We start from the raw sequence: 14,633 nt of genomic DNA on the forward strand, positions 1-14,633 counted from the left end.
CTTGAAGAGGAAAGAGTGATGCAGCAAAGCACCATAATTATTTTCCTTAGTTTTCGAGAACCAAGGTATCAATAAAGTAGGAGACCACGCGCGAGTCACCTCATACCTACACAAACAAATAAGAACCTCGCAACCAACGCGATAAAGGGTTTTCAATCCCTTCACGGCCACTTGCAAGAGTGAGATCTGATAGAGATAATAATAGTAAGATAAATAGTTTTAGTATTTTTATGATATAGATTGAAAGTAAAGATAGCAAAATAAAATAGATTGGAAACTTATATGATGGAAAATAGACCCGGGGGCCATAGGTTTCACTAGTGGCTTCTCTCAAGATAGCATAAGTATTACGGTATGTGAACAAATTACTGACGAGCAATTGATAGAATTGAGCATAGTTATGAGAATATCTAGGCATGATCATGTATATAGGCATCACGTCCGCGACAAGTAGACCGAAACGATTCTGCATCTACTACTATTACTCCACACATCGACCGCTATCTAGCATGCATCTAGAGTATTAAGTTCATAAGAACAGAGTAACACATTACCTAAGATGACATGATGTAGAGGGATAAACTTAAGCAATATGATATAAACCCCATCTTTTTATCCTCGATGGCAACAATACAATACGTGTCTTTTCCCCTACTGTCACTGGGATCGAGCACCGCAAGATTGAACCCAAAGCTAAGCACTTCTCCCATTCCAAGAAAGATCAATCTAGTAGGCCAAACCAAACTGATAATCCAAAGAGACTTGCAAAGATAACCAATCATACATAAAAGAATTCAGAGAAGATTCAAATATTGTTCATAGATAATCTTAATCATAAACCCACAATTCATCGGATCTTGACAAACACACCGCAAAAAGAGTTACATCGAATAGATCTCCAAGAGAATCGAGGATAACTTTGTATTGAGATCCAAAGAGAGAGAAGAAGCCATCTAGCTACTAACTATGGACGCGAAGGTCTGAGGTAAACTACTCACACATCCTTGGAGAGGCTATGGTGTTGATGTACAAGCCCTCCGTGATCAATGCCCCCTCGGCGGAGCGCCGGAAAAGGCCCCAAGATGGGATCTCACGGGTACAGAAGGTTGCGGCGGTGGAATTTGGTTTTCGTGGTGCTCCTGGATGTTTTTGGGGTACGTAGATATATATAGGAGGAAGAAGTAGGCCGGTGGAGCAACGAGGGGCCCACAAGGGTGGAGGGCGTGCCCAGGGGGGTGGGTGCGCCCCCTGCCTCGTGGCCGCCTCGTTGATTGCTTGACGTCCACTCCAAGTCCACTGGATCACGTTTGTTCCAAAAATCACGTTCCCGAAGGTTTCATTCCGTTTGGACTCCGTTTGATATTCTTTTTCAGCAAAACACTGAAATAGGCAAAAAACAACAATTTGGGCTGGGCCTTCGGTTAATAGGTTAGTCCCATAAATAATATAAAAGTGTATAAATAAGCCCATTAAACATCCAAAACAGAATATATAATAGCATGGGGCAATAAAAAATTATAGATACGTTGGAGACGTATCAGCAGGACGCGACGTCGAGCGCGCGCGTGCGAGGCGGAACGGTGCGGGGCCGCGGTCGTGCGGCACAGGCAACGAGCGAGGAAGGATGGGGTGGGGCACGGCGGTCGGTCGGAACGGGGCGGTGAGGCTGCGTGTGGGTTAGCCGTGGCGTCGATGAGCGCAGCGGTTGGCCGAGATGGTAGGGGGCGCGAGCGGTGGCCATTAGGGACAGTAGCAGGGCCATGGCGCAGACGACGGGCACGGTCGGATCTGGCAACGGGAGCGGAGGGGGAGAGGAGAGGGGCGATGCTCACGGGCGGTGCAGGGGATCGGGCGGCGAGGCGCGATGAAGCGAGTCGGGGAGGAGGCGAGGACAAGCAGTCCGGCGAGGAGGAGGATGTGGTCGGCGACGAACGACGACGGGGTCGAGGCGGTGGTGGTCGACAACGACAGCTGGCGCTGGGTGGTGCGTTGGCCTCGGGAGCGGTCGATGACGAGCGACGATGAGGTCGGGGCGCCGCGTCCCCGATCTAGATCCAGGGGAGGAGAGGGAGTGCGAGGGGGGTCGTTGGGGACGAGGACGGCACGGTGCTGGCGACGTCAAGCAGCGAAGCGAGGTGAGGGGCGCCCGATCCAGATCCAAAATGGGGGGAGGCGGAAGAGTGGCGTCAGGAGGGGTTAGGGTTTGGACGAGGCAGGCCATATAGGCCAGTGGGGTTTGCGGGGTGGGTTGGCTGCCTGCAGCCGAGGCCCAGTTGGTCGGGGGATCTGCTATTTATTTCTTTTGTTTTACTTTTTACCTTTTCTTTTCTGTTTCTTTATTTCTCCTCTGATTTGCCTTTAGTTTAGGTAGCAAATGAATTTTGGTGCACATGAAACTTGGCACATAAGTATTGGGTCATATAATTTACTTGCACACAAAGTTTCAAATCATTTTAAAAAGGATTCATATTTGTTTACTTTTAAAAGGTTAATTTAAATGTTTTTTTCCGGTTTTAATTATCTGAGAGGCATATAAACATTCCCAAAATGTTGTTTGATGTTTGTTAATTTGTTAGTGAATATTTGCAACCTTTTGAACATTTTTAATTCATTGTTTTATGGAATTATAATTTGAATTGTTATTTGAATTTGAATTTGATCTTAGTTTGAAACAGTTGCAGTTTAGCAAAATTGTAATCATGATGACCTGGCATCATTAACAGGGGTTTACTATCGGGGTGTCACAGGCTGGATCCACCGGATCTCGACCAGATCTGGCGTCCCCCGCCTCCCTCGCCTTGTCCTGGACCTCGCTGCGCCGCCGACCCCTCCATGGCTCGGGATCAAGCTGGGAAGCTCGTCCCGCTCCCCTCGCTCGCCTTCCGTGTGGGCCCCGCAAGCCCAGGCTCAGGCGCGGCCAGTGATCGGCCTAAACGGCTTTGCCCGGCCAGGCCTCCTCCTCACCGACATGGGCCAGACCCAGCTAGGTGAGCGTCCATTCTCCCCTATCCAGCGCCCTGTGCGTCGAATAACTATACAACGCTCATTTCTGACTTAGCCTTTTCTTTTTCATTAAGTCCCTGTTTCTATTATATCATATATGCATCTTGTGAGGCTGGTAACTTTGTGCATGTTGTTCCTATGGTGATGTTCTTTATATGAAAATGATCTTCTCAGAGTTCTCTTCATGATGGTGTGCTTTGCATTCATATTAGAGTTCATTTTTCCATGTTAATCTTCGTTGCAGAAGTGCTATATGCTGTAAACTGCTGAAAACTGTCATAACTTGCCCTTTTGTCATTTTCGAATGATTTAATGCATGCATCATATGAGCATTTTGTCAACATGAGTTTAGTGCATTTTTATGTCCTCTTTCTTGTGGTATTTAGCTAATGCCATGATATACCCTGTGATGACTAGCACAAGCTTGTGAAGTAGGGTAATTGCCGTTGCTGATTTCAGTGACTTAGTGTTTTCTGCTAAGTCTGAACCTGCTATATTATGTTGTCATGTTAACTTGATGCTACTAGTGAATCCATGTATAATATGGAGATTCTCAGTAAGGATATTTTGTAGATCTTGTTACGATCTATCCATCCATGCCCTTGTTTGCAATTAGGGCCTGTTGTAGCTTTTCATTACCATGCTCTAAAATTGCTAAATAATGTTGCTGTCAGTCTGTTATCAGTAAGTTCATTTTTTCCATCTGAATAGCTAGTTTTATATATATCCTATGACCATGTTCTTGCCATGAACAGCTGCACAAACATGCCTTCTTGCTGTTGGTTATATGCACATGCCATGATATGCTTTGTGATGAGTTGCATGAGCTTGTAAACTTGCCTACTAAGTCTGCTATGTCCAGTAAATTCCACTAAGTCTGGATAACTGTAATCATTTGCAAGTTGCCATGATGTTTTGAGCATGTTCTAGTGTTTTCTAGCAGTAGCTTAGTGTCCATGTTTTGTAGTGATTAATATGTACATGCTTGCCATGCCCTTTGATGCCATGAAATGTTCTGGTAGCATATACTTTTGTTGTCTCAAAGTGTGCATCATGAATCTGTTTTCAACCTTTGTTTTTCACGAAGTTTGAGAATCTGTTATGACTTGCAAACTGTTCTTAGTAATCATTTTTCCATGTATAACCTTTATTTTAAAGCCATGATTTTGGTTGCTATGATCTTGCACTGTAGCATCATTGTTTCATGCCTCAAACATGTCAACATGTTATTTCTGCTCACATGTATGCCTTGTTTTTCACTAAGTCATAAACTGTGTTATAAAGTGGCTTGTTGCATTGATTATGTTGGTTTAATCTTGATGCCTATGAACCTGAACCTTAATGTTACTTGAAGTATGTAATCTGTACTTGAAGTGCATATCTTCTTTGTGCTTATCTTGTTCTTGTAGCATGTTGTTATGGTGCTTGTAAGATGCCTAGTTGGTATTTTGCACAACTTGTCCTTTAAACTTGTTTCGCGTGTATGTGTTGCACCGTGGCTCCGTTTGGAGCATGCTCTATATGAAACTTGCTTAGTTTTGCATTTAGTTTCATATTACCTTGTTGCATCCTTGATTTGAGTATGTGTGCTTGATGTTTGGATGCATTTTGCATCAATGCCATATGTAACTTGTTTTGATCATATCTTCTACGCCGTAGCTCCGAATTAAATGAACTTTATATGTAACTTGATTAGAAAAATGCGTAGATCATCATGGTGCATTTTAACTTGCTGTTTAACAGCCTCATATAATGTGTTATTCAGATCTGGACCAATTTCGAAATTTGCATATGGTGAGTTTCCGGAATTGGTATATTGATTCCGGCCTCATTTAAACTTGCTTTAATGTGGGGTTATTGTGTATGCATCATCTATTGCCATGAGTAGTATCATTTAGCCTTGTCATGCATCATATTTGTATGAGTATTATGTCATGTTTATGTGTTGTGTGTTTACCGTGTTGTTTGCTTCTTTCCGGTGTTGCTTCTTCTTAATAGTTCCGGTAACATTGCGATTGTGAGGATCCGTTCGACTACGTGGGTTCATCTTCTTCATGGACTCGATTTTCTTCCTAGCGAGATTTCAGGCAAGATGACCGTCACCTTGGATCTCACTACTATCTTTGCTATGCTAGTTGTCTCGATGCTATCACTATGTCGCGCTACCTACCACTTGTTCATCAAACCTCACGAATTGCCATGACAACCTCTAACCTTTTCCACCATGCCAGCAAATCGTTGTTTGGCTATGTTACTGCTTTGCTCAACCCCTCTTATAGCGTTGCTAATGGTGCAGTGCATGTTGTTCCATGTTGGGACATGAATATCTTGGGATATCACAGTATCTCTTATTTAATTAATGCATCTATATACTTGGTAAAGGGTGGAAGGCTTAGCCTTTTGCTTGGTGTTTTGTTCCACTCTTGTCGCTCTAGTTTCCGTCATACCGATGTTATGTTCCTTGATTTTGCGTCCCTATCACGATGAGGGTTTATGGGCCCCTCTTGACAGTTCGCTTTGAATAAAACTCTTCCAACAAGGCCCAACATTGGTTTTACCATTTACCCAACATAACAACTAAACTTGATATTAAATTTGACGCATAGGGAGTTAGCGCTACCCGAGGAGTAATTTAACATAATACAGTGGGGCAGTGCTAATGGTATTGGTCCCAAAATAGAGCTACTTGAAGTGCCACCCCTTCACCTGGGGTTTTCGGTTGCCGTACGTAGTGCTCATCCGGTCGTGGCCTGAGAGGAGATACGCGCGGCTACTATCAAGGTGTCGACACGCCGGGAGGTCTTGCTGGACTTGTTTTACCATTGTCGAAATGTCATGTGCACCGGGATTCCGAGTCTGATCGGAGGGTCCCGAGATGGAGGATTGTCTCCGCCGATCGTGAGCTTGTCATGGGCTAAGTTGGGACACCCCTGCAGGGTTTTGATAACCCACAAGTATAGGGGATCGCAACAGTTTTCGATAAGTAAGAGTATCGAACCCAACTTGGAGCTAAAAGTAGAACAAATATTCCCTCAAGTTCTATCGATCACCGATACAACTCTACGCATGCTTGACGTTCGCTTTACCTAGAACAAGTATGAAACTAGAAGTACTTTGTAGGTGTTGTTGGATTGGTTTGCAAGATAATAAAGAGTATGTAAATAAAAAGTAGGGGCTGTTTAGATAAAGAAACGATAAAGTAAATATAGAGAGTGTGGAAAAGTGGTGGTAGGAGTTGCGAAATTGTCCCTAAGAAATTGACTACTTTACTAGACCGATAGCAAGTATTATGTGGGAGAGGCCACTGCTAGCATGTCATCCCTTACTTGGAATTCTACGCACTTATGATTGGAACTATTAGCAAGCATCCGCAACTACTAATGTTCATTAAGGTAAAACCCAACCATAGCATTAAGATATATTGGTCCCCCTTCAATCCCGTATACATCAATTTCTATGCTAGGTTGAAGCTTCTATCACTCTTGCCCTCCAATACATAGTCCTATCAACATACAACTAACCCTATGGTGTGATCCACGCGCGTCTCATATGATGGGCACCAAAGGATAGCAACATAACCACAAGCAAATTAAATCAATCATAGCAATTCATCAACCACCGATAGGACAACGGAAATCTACTCAAACATCATAGGATGGGAACACATCATTGGATAATAATATGAAGAATAAAGCACCATGTTCAAGTAGAGGGTACAGCGGGTTGGGGGAGAGTGGACCGCTGTAGATAGAGGGGAAAAGGTGATGGAGATGTTGGTGAAGATGGCGGAGGTGTTGGTGTAGATCGCGGTGATGATGATGGCCCTCGGTGGCACTACGGTGCCACCGGAAGCGAGGGGGAGAGAGCCCCCTCCTCCTTCTTCTTCCTTGACCTCCTCCCTAGATGGGAGAAGGGTTTCTCCTCTGGTCCATGGCCTCCATGGCACGGGAGGGGCGAGAGCCCCTCCGAGATTGGATCTGTCTCTCTGTCTCTCTCTGTTTCTGCGTTCCCAGATTCTTCCCTTTCACCGTTTCTTATATTTCCGGAGATCCGTAACTCCGATTGGGCTAAAATTTTGACACGATCTCTATCCAGATATTAGCTTTCTTGCAACGATAGAAGGGCCTCAACCGCCTTACGGGGTGGCCACGAGGGTCAGGAGCGCGCCTGCCTCCCCAGGGCGCGCCCCCTACCTCGTGGGCCCCTCGAGCATCGTCGCGCGTGGATTCGTCTTCCCAAAAATCATATATATTCCAAAAAAAATCTCCGTCAGTTTTTATTCCGTTTGGACTCCGTTTGATATGGATATTCTGCGAAACAAAAAACATGCAACAAACAGGAACTGGCACTGGGCACTGGATCAATATGTTATTCCCAAAAATAGTATAAATAGTTGCCAAAAGTATATGGAAGTTGAATAATATTGGCATGGAACAATAAAAAATTATAGATATGATGGAGACGTATCAGCATCCCCAAGCTTAATTCCTGCTCGTCCTCGAGTAGGTAAATGATAAAAAAGATAATTTTTTATGTGGAATGCTACCTAGCATAATCTTGATCACATATCTAATCATGGCATGAATATTAAGAAACGAGTGACTCAAAGCAATAGTCTATCATTTGATGTAAAAACAATAATACTTCAAGCCTACTAATAAAGCAATCATGTCTTTTCAAAATAACATTGCCAAAGAAAGTTATCCCTACAAAATCATATAGTCTGGCTATGCTCCATCTTCACCACACAAAATATTCACATCATGCACAACCCCGATGACAAGCCAAGGAATTGTTTCGTACTTTTGACGTTCTCAAACCTTTTCAACTTTCACGCAATACATGAGCGCGAGCCATGGACATAGCACTATAGGTGGAATAGAATATGATGGTGGAGGAGACAAAAAGGAGAAGATAGTCTCACATCAACTAGGCGTATCAACGGGCTATTGAGATGCCCATTAATAGATATCAATGTGAGTGAGTAGGGATTGCCATGCAACGAATGCACTAGAGCTATAAGTGTATGAAAGCTCTAAGTGAAACTAAGTGGGTGTGCATCCAACTTGCTTGCTCATGAAGACCTCGGGCATTTGAGGAAGCCCATCATCGGAATATACAAGCCAAGTTGTATAATGAAAATTCCCACTAGTATATGAAAGTGATAACTCAAGAGACTCTCTATATGAAGAACATGGTGCTACTTTGAAGCACAAGTGTGGAAAAAGGATAGTAGCATTGCCCCTTCTCTCTTTTTCTCTCATTTTTTTGTTTTCTTTTGTTTTCTTTTCTCTTTTTTTGTGCCTTTTTTTGGCCTTTCTCTCTTTTTTTATTTTTTTTTATTTTTTTGTCCGGAGTCTCATCCCGACTTGTGGGGGAATCATAGTCTCCATCATCCTTTCCTCACTGGGGCAATGCTCTAATAATGATGATCATCACACTTTTATTTACTTACAACTCGATATCTAGAACAAAGATATGACTCTATATGAATGCCTCCGGCGGTGTACCGGGATGTGCAATGATCTAGCATAGCAATGACATAAAAAAACGGACAAGCCATGAAAACATCATGCTAGCTATCTTACGATCATGCAAAGCAATATGACAATGAATGCTCAAGTCATGTATATGATGATGATGGAAGTTGCATGGCAATATATCTCGGAATGGCTATGGAAATGCCATGATAGGTAGGTATAGTGGCTGTTTTGCGAAAGGTATATGGTGGGTTTATGGTACCGGCGAAAGTTGCGCGATACTAGAGAGGCTAGCAATGATGGAAGGGTGAGAGTGCGTATAGTCCATGGACTCAACATTAGTCATAAAGAACTCACATATTGCAAAAATCTATTAGTCATCGAAACAAAGTACTACGCGCATGCTCCTAGGGGGATAGATTGGGAGGAAAAGACCATCGCTCGTCCCCGACCGCCACTCATAAGGAAGACAATCAATAAATACCTCATGCTCCAACTTCGTTACATAACGGTTCACCATACTTGCATGCTACGGGAATCACAAACCTCAACACAAGTATTTCTACTAATCCACAACTACCCACTAGCATGACTCTAATCACCATCTTTATATCGCAAAACTATTGCAAGGAATCAAACATATCATATTCAGTGATCTACAAGTTTTATGTAGGACTTTATGACTAACCATGTGAATGACCAATTCCTGTCATCTCTCTAAATAGATATAAGTGAAGCAAGAGAGTTTAATTCTTTCTACAAAAGATATACCCATGCTCTAACAAATATAAGTGAAGCAAAAGAGCATTCTACAAATGGCGGTTGTCTATGTAAAGAGAAACAGGCAATCCAAACTTCAAATGATATAAGTGAAGCACATGAAGCATTCTATAAAGCCATACTCAAAAGATATAAGTGAAGTGCATAGAGCATTCTATAAATAAACCAAGGACTATCTCATACCAGCATGGTGCATAAAAGAAAAATGAAAACTAAATGTAAAAGACGCTCCAAGATTGCACATATCGCATGAACGAAATGAATCCGAAAACATACCGATACTTGTTGAAGAAAGAGGGGATGTCTTCCGGGGCATCCCCAAGCTTAGACGCTTGAGTCTCCTTGAATATTTACTTGGGGTGCCTAGGGCACCCCCAATCTTGAGCTCTTGCCTCTCTTCCTTCTTCTCACATCGAGACCTTCTCGATCATCGAACACTTCATCCACACAAAACTTCAACAGAAAACTCGGTAAGATCTGTTAGTATAATAAAGCAAATCACTACTATAAGTACTGTTGCAAACCAATTCATATTTTATTTTTGCATTGTGTCTACTTTAATATAACTTTTTCATGGCTTAATCCACTAATATAAATTGATAGTTTCATCAAAACAAGCAAACTATGCATCAAAAACAGGATCTGTCTAAAACGGAACAGTCTGTAATAATCTGAAAATTAACCATACTTATGATACTTGAAAAATTCTACCAAAATTAGGAAAAATAAACAATTTGTATATTAAGACAGTGCAAAAAGAATCAGAACCATTTGATGTTCCAGCTAAAAATGTAAAATCGCACACTACAGTCAAAGTTTCTGTCCTGCACCGTACAAACCATCAAGCAAATGTAAACATCCTAAAGGAAAACCTTGGCACATTATTTTTAGAATACAATGGAATTCTACAAGGGGATAATTATTTTTATTGAAAAGTTTCTGTAATCAAGATTCACAAAGTTTTTGTGAGCATGAACAAAGTTCAAGGCTAGCTCCCACTTCAACAATGCTTGTCTCTCTCACTTTCACTTTCCTTTTTGAAAACGTTTTGGGTTCCCCTCTTTATTTTTGCTGTTTTTAAACTATATCAAAGCACTCAACAGAAATAAATGACTCTCTAAAACTTCCGGGTTGTCTCCCTGGCAGCGCTTTCTTTAAAGCCATTAAGCTAGGCATATAGTGCTCAAGTAATGGATCCACCCGGATCCCAAGGTATATCAAAGCCAATTTTAATTAACAATGATTTGTAATTTAGTGGTGAGCACAAGGTAACATATATAATATAACAACGAAGTCTAACTCTCTTCCTATGCATCGGCATGTCATAAAAGAACAATTCAGGCACACAAAGTAAAGGCCAATGCATAGTATAAACAGTTTCTTGCAATTTTAATGTATTGGAAACATAGAGAGGTGGAGATATAGTTCCTCTCTCATAATAATTGCAAGTAGGAGCAGCAAGCACATGCATATTATATTCATCAAAATCATCATGTGCAACGGTAAAAGGCAACCCATCAATATAATCCTTAATAAGTGCAAACTTCTCCGATATAGTGTAGTCGGGAGAATTTACAAAGATAATAGGACTATCATGCATGGGTGCAATAGCAACAATTTCATGTTTAACATAAGGAACTATAGCAAGTTCATCTTCATAAGCATAATTCATATTGGCATCTTGGCCACAAGCATTGCAAGCATCATCAAAAAGGGATATTTGAAAAGAATCAACGGGATCATAACAATCATCATAGCAATCATCCTCTGGTAAGCACGAAGGGGAATTAAACAATGTATGAGTTGAAGACTTACTCTCATTAGAAGGTGGGCACGGGTAGCTAATCCGCTCTTCCTCCTTTTGTTCTTCGCTCTCTTCCTCATCTTTTTCATCCAATGAGCTCACAGTTTCATCAATTTCTTCTGCCATAGACTCCTGCAAAATATTAGTCTCTTCTTGGACAGCGGAGTATTCCTCAATATATGGTTTAACATAAGCATTAGAAGCATAATTATCAACGCAATATTTAAATATGGCAAAATTTTCAGATTTCTAAAAAGTAGCATCATACTTTTCAATCAAAGAAGCAATTTCGTAAGCACCCTTAAAAGCAACAAATTCTTCAATTTGTTGAACATCATAGTAACTATAAACACCCTTAGCATAAGAGGATACGATTCCATTATCAGTAAAAAAACATTGGTAGGGAAGGTGTTTCTTAGGGTCTTCAGAACAACAAGTATAATCATATATTTCACATAAATTCCAAGCATAGCATTGCAAACGATGAATTTGATCCAGTAAAAGTTTCCCTTTTTCAGATATTCGGTGTCGCACATAACAAGCATGCTCATCTAAAGATTTGCCCTCACCTAAGCTAGTTGGGGTTTCAGCACGAGCACATAGGGTTCAAAGATGATCCAAGTAAAAAGCTTCAGCAGTGTGATAGATTTTGAGTGGTTCTTCAACCATTGGGTCAGTAGGTACAACTAATCTTTTTGGTATTTTGCATTTCCTACCCATAACTAAAGATAGAAAACAACTAAGAATAGCTAATAAAAATTACTTAGTGATAAAGCAAACAAGCACACACGAGAATATTCACCCCACGCTATTGCTCCCCGGCAACGGCGCCAGAAAAAGGTCTTGATAACCCACAAGTATAGGGGATCGCAACAGTTTTCGATAAGTAAGAGTGTCGAACCCAACGAGGAGCTAAAGGTAGAACAAATATTCCGTCAAGTTCTATCGACCACCGATACAACTCTACGCACGCTTGACGTTCACTTTACCTAGAACAAGTATGAAACTAGAAGTACTTAGTAGGTGTTGTTGGATAGGTTTGCAAGATAATAAAGAGTACGTAAATAAAAAGTAGGGGCTGTTTAGATAAAGAAACGATAAAGTAAATATAGCGAGTGTGGAAAAGTGGTGGTAGGAGTTGCAAAATTGACCCTAAGCAATTGACTACTTTACTAGACCGATAGCAAGTATTATGTGGGAGAGGCCACTGCTAGCATGTCATCCTTTACTTTGAATTCTATGCACTTATGATTGGAACTATTAGCAAGCATCCGCAACTACTAATGTTCATTAAGGTAAAACCCAACCATAGCATTAAGATATATTGGTCCCCCTTCAATCCCGTATGCATGAATTTCTATGCTAGGTTGAAGCTTCTGTCACTCTTGCCCTCCAATACATAGTCCTATCAACATACAACTAACCCTATGGTGTGATCCACGCGCGCGCTCATATGATGGGCACCAAAGGACAGCAACATAACCACAAGCAAATTAAATCAATCATAGCAATTCATCAACCACCGATAGGACAACGAAAATCTACTCAGACATCATAGGATGGCAACACATCATTGGATAATAATATGAAGAATAAAGCACCATGTTCAAGTAGAGGGTACAGCGGGTTGCGGGAGAGTGGACCGCTATAGATAGAGGGGAAAAGGTGATGGAGATGTTGGTGAAGATGGCGGAGATGTTGGTGTAGATCGCGGTGATGATGATGGCCCCCGGTGGCACTCCGGTGCCACCGGAAGCGAGGGGGAGAGAGCCCCCTCCTTCTTCTTCTTCCTTGACCTCCTCCCTAGATGGGAGAAGGGTTTCTCCTCTGGTCCATGGCCTTCATTGCACGGGAGGGGCGAGAGCCCCTCCGATATTGGATCTGTCTCTTTGTCTCTCTCTGTTTCTGCGTTCCCAGATTCTTCCCTTTCACCGTTTCTTATATTCCCGGAGATCCGTAACTCCGATTGGGCTGAAATTTGACACGATCTCTATCCGGATATTAGCTTTCTTGCAGCGAAATAAGGGCATCAACGGTCTTACGGGGTGGCCACGAGGGTCAGGGGCGGCTGCCTCCCCAGGGCGCGCCCCCTACCTCATGGGCCCCTCGAGCATCGTCGCGCGTGGATTCTTCTTCCCAAAAATCATATATATTTAAAAAAAATCTCCGTCAGTTTTTATTCCGTTTGAACTCCGTTTGATATGGATATTCTGCGAAACAAAAAACATGCAACAAACAGGAACTGGCACTGGGCACTGGATCAATATGTTATTCCTAAAAATAGTATAAAAAGTTGCCAAAAGTATATGAAATTTGAATAATATTGGCATGGAACAATAAAAAATTATAGATACGATGGAGACGTATCAGGTTTAAACTTTCGAGAGCCGTGCCCGCGGTTATGTGATAGTTGGGAATTTTTAATATCAGGTTATAGGGGACTTGAACTAAACTCAATTAAAATACACCAATCGTGTGCTTAACCGTGACTTATCTCTTTTCGGGTGCGTTCGAGAAGAGAACACTAGTTTGTGACCGTTTGCGTAATTACTCATCTTACTCTTGTACTCGTAAGTTAGCCACCATATAATGTTTAGTCGCTTGCTGCAACCTCACCACTTATCCATTCCATACCCATTAAGCTTTGCTAGTCTTGATACCCATGGTAATGGGATTGCTAAGCCCTCGTGGCTTACAGATTACTACAACAACAGTTGTAGGTACAGGTAATGTGATGATCATGACGTGAGAGCGATGTTTACATGTTTTGGAGTTCTTCTTCTTCTTCTTCTTCTTCTTCTTCTTCTTCGACCAGGGGATAGGTTCCTGGTCGACAGCCTGGGCTAGCAGGGCGTGGATGTCGTTTGAGTTTCTATTTGTGTTTTATCCGTAGTCAGATGTTGTTCTCATGTATGTTGTTTGATGTATTCATGTGGCATTGGTATGCCTTTGTATGTATCCCCAACTATTATATAATGGTATGATGTAATGATATCCATCTTGCAAAAGCATTTCAATATGCGGCTCTATCCTTGGTGGGACCTTCGAGTTTCTCTCGGATAGGATCACATATTGGGCGTGAAGCAGAGGTCGTCCAATGGGGAACATGGCGCGGCGCTGGAGCTTGACCCACCGTGAACATCGGTGGCCGACAAGAGGACGATGAGGAGGAGAGCCTCGCCGAGCATCGAAGAGGATGTGCCCACGGCCATGGTGGTGGTGTATTGTCTCTCGGTCTCTCCCTCCCTCTGCCCCCTTTGTCTCTTCTCATTAGTTCAACCTTAACGACGGGTGTATCATATCATAAATAAAAGAAAATAAATCCATCAGGTTGGATCAAATCATTTGAGATATGCTCCATAAATCCATACCTAGAAATCTTATATCTCAAACATTTATATATGCAATCACACTTCATAGTAAGCGAATCGCGGAAGATCTCAGGATAATACGCCGTATCTTAAGCATCAAATGACTGTTTAGATGCACTACCATTTACCAGGAAGCAACAGATACGAGCGTTAGGCGAGCAACCACCACCAAGAAATCATGAAGAGCCGTAGCCC

The 14,633-nt window shown here is 42.1% G+C and overlaps 1 pseudogene; it reads right to left on the minus strand.

Annotated features, from left to right (window-relative positions):
• LOC119271837 overlaps positions 1–14,309 on the minus strand; it is a 43,988-nt pseudogene extending 29,679 nt beyond the window's left edge.
• Positions 14,310–14,633: the final 324 nt, after the last annotated feature.

Source organism: Triticum dicoccoides, chromosome 3A (genome assembly GCF_002162155.2).
Source record: "Triticum dicoccoides isolate Atlit2015 ecotype Zavitan chromosome 3A, WEW_v2.0, whole genome shotgun sequence".
Taxonomy (NCBI): domain Eukaryota; kingdom Viridiplantae; phylum Streptophyta; class Magnoliopsida; order Poales; family Poaceae; genus Triticum; species Triticum dicoccoides.